This window comes from Triticum dicoccoides, chromosome 7A (genome assembly GCF_002162155.2).
Source record: "Triticum dicoccoides isolate Atlit2015 ecotype Zavitan chromosome 7A, WEW_v2.0, whole genome shotgun sequence".
NCBI classification, from domain to species: Eukaryota; Viridiplantae; Streptophyta; class Magnoliopsida; order Poales; family Poaceae; genus Triticum; species Triticum dicoccoides.
Window position 1 is genome coordinate 10,199,849 of NC_041392.1, and position 8,704 is coordinate 10,208,552.

Sequence of the window (8,704 nt, forward strand, 5' to 3'; positions counted from 1 at the left end):
TCATAAAGTTTGAGCATATTTATATTGAAAAATATTAACATGTACAATACTAAAGTCACAGAGTATAAAAATTAAGATTCATGCCGCATTTAATGATATTGATTACACATTGAGAATATTGATATTTTTTCTGTAAGTTGGTCAAACTTTACGTTGTTTTACTTCAAATAAATCTTCTATACAGAGTAAAATATCTGGCGGGAGTATTTAATATTAGAAGTGCTAGCCCGTGCTGATGCATGGGTTGATGACTAGTAGATTATTAACTATCAAAGTCATATGGCCCTAGCAAGACATTGTTCAGGCCGCCCAGCTTGATCAACTCCTCGTTATCGTTGATAACTGTCTGGCTTTTCATGGGAAGCTCATGCCGGCAGTTGCTGACATGGTCAGTCGCCTTCTCCACACACTCGGGCAGTTCAAAGAACCACGGGCCGTCGGCGTCGCCCATGGGGACACGGAAGTCCCTGAGCATGGCGTCGCAGAGGCCGAGGGTACCGATAGCAGCATCGTAATCCACCTGGCAATACCTGAGGCCGAGCGCCTCCTCCGTACCTTTCTTGGCTTTCTGGAGTGCTTCCTTCACCTTGCCGCCGGCAGCCGCCATGTGGATCTTGAGGATGTCAACGGCGACGAGCGACAGGTCGCGGAGGTCCTTGGACTCAGAGCTCCTTTTGTCGGACCGGAGAGTCTGCACGCAGAATTCCTGGGTGACGTTCAGGTGCTTGTTGCGGCAGCTGCTCGAAGCGTTCTTGCAGGTTTCTACCACGAGGTCTACCACCTTGACCTTGTCGTTGCGCCGCCGGCATGTGCGCCGATGCACACAAAAAGGAGCATGATTGCAACCAAGAAGGCAGCGGTCGCCCGTGTGGTTGCCATTGCTGCAAGGATAGCTGCAATTGTATTGTAGGCTTTGTAGCTGAGAGAGAGGTGAAGATGAATTGATAGTCAGATTTTGTAGTGCAAAGATGGAGGTGGTGTACGGTTCTTGTGACATCTATATAGTGCAGCAGCAGGTTCATAAATCCAATGCAGCTTAGTCACGGATATCCAAATAATTAGTATTTCAGACACTATATGCGCAGATATGTGTTGGAAAAATGAGCAAATTACTACGAGATTTAATCCGAATAAATAGGAAATAGATCATGACAGCAATAGCAGATATTAAACTAATCATGCGAACTAGCATACTAGATGAACAGATCACATCTAGGACACATACTAGAAACATGAGTTCTACGGTGCAGCACCGCCGGCGTTGACGTTGTCGCCCATGTCGTCGAGGATGAGGTTGCCGAGGTCGGGGAAGAAGTCGTCGTTCGCGAAGTCGTCGCTGCCAGCAGTCGCGCGAGTGCGCTCCCCAAAAACCTGATCGCCCCTCTCCCATACAGGATCACGAGAGGCAGGGTTCTAGAGGCCTGCTGTCCCTTCTCCCGGTGCACGCCGAAAGGAGGGATGGAGAAGACTTGCTTGGCGGCGCAATGATCTGGAACGGTGGTCAGAAACCATACGAAGCGGCGGCGGCTAGGATAGACGTCTGCCTGACTATATAGTGCGGGCCGGGTAGGTCCTGGGAGTAAACCCCACGTCCGAGTCATCACGATCCAAAAGAATCGGAAATGGTTCAGTAATTAATGAGTCCATTAATTATTAATTAATGACTCATTAATTTTTCCCGAGCAGCAAAAATATAGACAGCGTGCATAGCTCTGTCCTCGGCTTGGCTCAATCCCGCGGCGCGGCGGGGCGGGGCGAGGCGAGCGAGGAGGAGGAGCGCGCGTGTAGGTCTCCTCTTCTCATGCTCATACAAGTGGTAGAAAAGCTCACCTTATAAAGAGGTGCAACTCTCTCTCAACTTTCGGGGTGGGACTAAACTTTAGTCTCACCCACTCCACTCACATGTGTGCATGAATGGGCCAAGAGAATTTCAGAATTTTAGTTGGGCTTTGGGCCAAGGCCTACTAGCAAAATTCCAACAATCCCCCACAAAGTCTCATTGGCACATCTCATCATTTAGTTCCAAAACATTGTTTATATACCGGTGCTTAGTGGAGACTGTGAAGTTGAACTTCCACTTAAAGATTTATGCTACACTAGATCACAACTTGAATAGTGGACTATGCCTTGAACTACAAGTTTTCTGCGAAACTAGTTTCACACAAATTCTTGACCGATACTGGGCTGCCGCAAGGCTTCCCCGCGGGTGGAGCGTATACGCCATACTCCAGGGCATTTTCATGAATTTATTAGAGAACACCCAATTCTCACAGACTGCGACGTTAACAGTCAAATTCATATAGGTGTGTTCCTCAGAAGATGTTCTGCAGGACAACATCTCTGCTTACCCGAATAAGCCACTTGGAACACATTAAGATAAGTATCAACCTGCCATGCAGATCAGGAGAGTATTGCATCTTCACGGAGTGGGATAGTTAATATAGGGATACTCTCCTCCCAGCTGACCAACAGCTTGTCTCCCACTTCTACTTCACGGGATCTCCGATCACATAGAGTGGGTTACCACTATGGACAACTCATGCGGTGGGTCTCAAACCCATCTCCATCGATGCATTATCTATCACATTATGTGATAGACCCTTTGTGAAGGGATCTGCCATGTTTTTCGATGTTTGGATATAATCCAACGTAATAACTCCGGAGTTCCTCAATTTTCTGACAGATTTTAGTCTCCTCTTCACATGTCTTGAGGACTTCATATTGTCCTTCGAACTGTTTATCTTGACAATCACAGTTTGATTATCACAGTTCATCAGGATAGGGGGTATTGGTTTTTCAACCATAGGTAAGTCCATCAAGAGTTCACGAAGCCACTCTGCTTCAACAGTGGCAGTGTCTAATGCTGTGAGTTCTGCTTCCATAGTTGACCTCATTAAGATGGTCTGCTTGCAAGACTTCCAGGAAATAGCGCCACCACCAAGTGTAAAAACATAACCACTCGTGGGCTTTATCTCATCAGAATCAGATATCCAGTTTAAGTCACTATAACCCTGCAGTACCCTTGGATACCCGGTGTAGTGAATCCCATAGCTCGCGTAGCCTTTCAAATAGCGAATAACTCTCTCAAGAGCATGCCAATGATCATCTCCCGGTTTTGACACAAACCGACTCAGCTTGCTCACAGCAAAAGAGATGTCAGGCCTCGTGGCACTCGCCAAATACATAAGCGAGCCAATAATCTAAGAATACCTCAGTTGATCTCTAGCAATCCGTTGATTCTTTCGAAGCAACACACTAGCATCATATGGAGTTGGAGAAGGTGTGCAGTCGCTATACCCAAAACGACTCAAGACCTTTTCCACATAGTGAGACTGAAGCAGTGTGATCCCACCATTCTCATCTCTCAACAGCTTGATGTTTAAGATAACATCAGCTACTCCTAGATCCTTCATCTCAAAACAGCGAGATAAGAAATCCTTAACCTCCTTGATTAAATCAAGTTTGGTTCCAAAGATCAATATGTCGTCGACATATAGACAAAGAATAACTCCTTCACCCCCACCATAGCAATAGTACACGCACTTGTCACCATCATTTACTACAAAGCCGGCAGCAGTTAATGTCCTTTCGAACTTCTCATGCCACTCCTTAGGAGCTTGTTTAAGGCCATATAAAGACTTTAATAACTTGCACACCTTTCCTTCCTGACCAGGTACTACAAAACCATCTGGCTGATCCATGTAAATTTCCTCCTTCAACTCTCCATTGAGGAAAGCCGTCTTGACGTCCATTTGATGAACGAGAAGACCATGTGAGGCAGCCAGTGATAGTAGCACCTGAATTGTGGTCAGTCTAGCCACAGGTGAGTAAGTATCAAAGAAGTATTCACCTTCTTTCTGGGTATAACCCTTAGCCACAAGCCGTGCCTTGTTCTTTTCAATCGTACCATCAGGTCTAAGATTCTTCTTGAACACCCACTTACATCCTAAAGGTTTGCACCCATAAGGACGACCAGTGATCTCCCAGGTTCCGTCAGCTAAGATGGAATCCATCTCGCTACGTACAGCTTCCTTCCAGTAGTCAGCATCAGGAGATGCTTAGGCTTCTCTAATAGTCCTGGGTGTGTCATCCACGAGGTACACAATGAAATCATCACCAAAGGACTTTGTAGTCCTCTGTCTCTTACTCCTCACAGGAGTTCCATTGTCACCCTCAACAGGATTCTCAACGTGTTCCATCGCAATGGTGGGTTCAGGAATTACAGTGAATTCCTCACTAGATGGAGTAGGTATCTCCTGATTTGATGAACTCGACATGTCCTTCATAGGAAATATGTCCTCAAAGAAAGTTGCATCATTCGACTCCATAATCGTACCAACATGCATGTTGGATACCTCAAATTTTATTATCAAAAATCTATAGCCGATGCTATGAAAAGCATAGCCCAGAAGAACACAATCCACGGTTTTTGGTCCAAGCTTGCGCTTCTTGGGAATTGGTATATTGACTTTCTCCAAACAACCCCAAGTACGTAGGTAAGAGAGTTTCAACCTTTTCCTTTCCCATTCCTCAAATGGAGTCATGGTCTTATGCTTTGTGGGAACTCGGTTTACGATATGACATGCAGTCATTAGCGCCTCCCCCCACCATTCCTTGGATAGACCCGAAGTGTCTAACATGGTGTTAACCATATCAGTTAGAGTTCGGTTCTTTCTTTTGGCTACCCCATTTGACTGGGGTGAGTAGGGAGGCGTCCTCTCATGGATTATACCATGTTCCGCACAAAACAGATCAAATTCATTGGAAAAATACTCTCCACCACGATCAGACCTAAGCCGTTTAATTTTTCGATCAAGTTGGTTCTCTGCCTCAGCTTTATAGTTTTTGAAGAAAGTAAAAGCCTCATATTTTGATTTCAGAAGATACACATAACAATATCTAGTGGAGTCATCAATCAACATCATGAAGTATCTTTTTCCACCTTTTGTCAACACGACATTCATCTCACAAAGATCAGAATGTATAAGCTCTAGTGGTGCCAAGTCTCTTGCCTCTGTAGTCTTATGGGACTTGCGAGGTTGCTTAGCTTGCACACATACTTGGCACTTAGAGCCTTTGACAGTAGAGATTTTCAGAATTAAATTCATATTGGCTAGCCATGTCATGCAACCAAAGTTAATGTGACAAAGTCGTGAATGCCAAATATCTGACTCATTGTTGTGGCAAACATTATTAATAACTTTAGTGCAAATATCTGACAAAGACAGGCGGAACAAGCCTCCGCTCTCATAGCCTTTTCCAACAAATTGTCCATACTTAGAAATTACAACATTATTGGATTCGAAAACCAACTTAAAACCATCTCAACATCAATGGGAACCGCTAACGAGATTTTTATTGATGGACGGCACATGATGAACGTTCTTCAGACGCACGGTCTTCCCCGAAGTAAACTTCAGATCGACCGTACCAACACCTCGAACGATGGCATGTGACCCGTTCCCCATCAGCATGGGAGAAGTCCCAGTGGCCTGGTAAGAAGAAAACTTGGAGGCGTCAGCACAAACATGTACATTGGCACCGGTGTCAATTAACCAATCAGGGGATTGAAATACTGAAAGGATGGTAGGAAAAATACCGTATCCTGATTCCTTCATATCAGTATCACCGATAACAACATTAGCGGACTTGCCGCTCTTGTCATGTTCGCGCTCCTCAAAACGGTTAGGACACTTCGGAGCCCAGTGATTAGGATCACCGCAAACATGGCAAAGTCCCTTCCCCTTCTTATGAGAATTCTTCTTGAAGTTGGTAGAATGTGATGGCTTGTTCTTTGTATCAAACTTACCTTTGCCCTGAGTTTTGTTCTTGTTGTTTTTGAACTTTTTGGGATGGAAGTTCTTCTTCTGTACCATTTGGGCACTAGAACCTCCCTCAGCAACTCGAGCACGTGTGTCCTTTGCTCTCGCCTTCTCTTCAACATCAAGAGTACCAATGAGATCCGCAACGGAAAACTCCTGTCTCTTGTGTTTCAGGGAAGTAGAAAAATTATTCCACGAAGGTGGAAGCTTGGCAATGATGCCTCCGGCAACACACACTTGAAGTAATCAAGTTCTTTTGCGAGTGACTGTATCTCATTAGCCTGCTGTACAACAAGGCGCTCATCAGTCATCTTGTAGTCATAGAATTGCTCCATGACGTACAACTCGCCGCCGGCGTCCGAGGCACCAAACTTGGCCTCGAGCGCAGCCCACATGTCCTTGCCATTGTAAAATGAGATATACGAATCGATCTTCTCAAAAGCTTCCAGCTGTGCTGGATTAAGATCGCCCTCAGGCTTGCCCTTGGTGGCGTCATAGCAGCCCATGGTCTGAAACAAGTAGACTGCTATCGTGCGCCACCTCTTATATTGCGCCCCTTTAATGGCAGGCAGCTTCAAATGCGCAGCAAAATACGAGATTTAATCCGAATAAATAGGAAATAGATCATGACATCAATAGCAGAGATTAAACTAACCCCGGGTAGGTCATGGGACAACGTGCATAGCTCTGTCCTCGGCTCAATCCTGCAACCCGCGGCGCGGCACTCGTGTAGGTCTCCTCTTCTCATGGTCATACAAGTGGTAGAATAGCTCACCTTATAAAGAGGTGCAACTCTCTCTCAACTTCCGGGGTGGGACTAAACTTTAGTCTCACTCACTCCACTCACATGTGTGCATGAATGGGCCAAGAGAATTTCAGAATTTTAGTTGGGCTTTGGGCCAAAGGCCTACTAGCAAAATTCCAACAATATGTAGATCCACATTTTGGGTGTGCTAGTATTAATACGTGTGGCATGAGTGTGTTCTTGTTTTATGTATTTCTAGAGTGAATCTCACGTTATTTCCCCATATCATAAAATGGATTTGGGACATTAAAGGAAGATTATGCGCATTTTGCACTTGATAATCTATCTATCTTCTACGTTTATATATCTATCTATATCTATCTCTATATTCATCCCTATATCTATACCTATCTATATGTATACTATATATGTATATTTATATCTACACCTATCTATCTATCTATCTATCTATCTTTATATCTATATCTCTATCTATCTATACCTATACTTCTACTCCCTCCGTCCCAAAATAAGTATCTCAAGCTTAGTACAAGTTCGTACTAAAGTTAATACAAAGTTGAGACACTTATTTTGAGACGGAGAAAGTACTAATTAGGCACTCCCTAGAAATTACCATGTTAATCGGTAAAATTCAAGATAATTGGAAACCCATGCCCCTTCGTAAATACATGTAATTGCTTACACCATTTAGGATATGCTTGCATGATGGATATATACGATACACATGCATCATTATTAACCCGGAACACCTTTAAGATTACATTAAAAATGGCATCCAGGAGACACTATATTAAATAATACTGCCCATGATTAAATAGGAGGAAATCCAATTCTCCATCGAGGTATATGTGCAAAGAGTTAAACATTGATCATTTGGATATTCATGGGGCATATTGCATTTGGAAACCCCTACTCAGTGCACTATATAGTATATATAAGCCATAATCATAGCTACGTACTCCACCTCAACCCATCCATCTCTGCACTGCAGTTCCATTTGATCCATTCATCGTCTCCCTCAGCTACAATATAATTTTCTAGCAAGCCTGGCAGCAATGGAAATGGTGCAAACCACCTCCTTAGCATTCACTGGAATTGTCATCATTCTCCTTTCCATGGCCATCACCATTCAAGCTTCCGACACCAAGCCCATGCCGTCAGGCATCACGTTGGAAGCATGCAAGAATGTCTCGAGTGACTTCTTCAAGGTGCGCTCCACATATGACTTTTGTGTATCAACGCTCCAGTCAGACAAACGAAGCATCAACGCGAAGGACTGCCGCATCCTAGCTCTTGTGGACGTCGACGCCATGAAGCCCCAAGCCACGGCCGTGATGGCCAAGGTTGAGAACTTGATCCATGGTGCCACCAAGGACAAGCTCGCGACTCGCGCCCTTGGGTTCTGCCAAGTGGACTACGGTGGCATGGTGAGCACCCTCGAAATCTGCCATGATATCATCCAGAACTTTGAGGTTCGTAAAGGCAATGAAGGTCCGACGCCCTACGACCTGCCTGATTGCATTGCGAAAACAACCAAAGCCATCAACGATTGCTCTGACAAAACAAAGTTTACGTCGGTTACAAAAGGGCTAACAAAGGAATATGAGGAGTTATCTATGATGATCAGCCTCAGCAGCTCTTTGCCACATCTCTACATCACATCACCCTGATTTTTCTGGAAAAATATGATTTTATAGCGTCGGTTTTAGGGTCTGCGAGGCCACCAGGTGGGGACAACCCACCTAGGCGCGCTTGGAGGGGGCACGCCATGGTGGGTTGTGCCCACCCAGGTGCCCCCCTTCCGGTGGTTCATGGCTCCAGAAATTCTCTTTATTGATATGAAAAATCCTTGCAAAGTTTCGTTCCATTCTTAAAACTTTTATTTCTGCACAAAAACAACACCATGGTAGTTCTGCTGAAAACAGCATCAGTCCGGGGTTAGTTTCATTCAAGTCATGCAAATTAGAGTCCAAAACAAGAGGAAAAGCATTGGGAAAAGTAGATGTGTTGGAGACCTAACGGTGGCGGCGGGAAACAAATGAGGAAAGGGTGGCGTGTTCATAAAACGCCACCAATCAATGGAAACTTAGCATAGAAGGAACATTGAGCTAGCACA

At 44.7% G+C, this 8,704-nt stretch overlaps 1 pseudogene; it reads right to left on the bottom strand.

Moving 5' to 3' along the window:
* Positions 1 to 262: 262 nt before the first annotated feature.
* LOC119333667 lies at positions 263 to 879 on the bottom strand (annotated as a pseudogene).
* Positions 880 to 8,704: the final 7,825 nt, after the last annotated feature.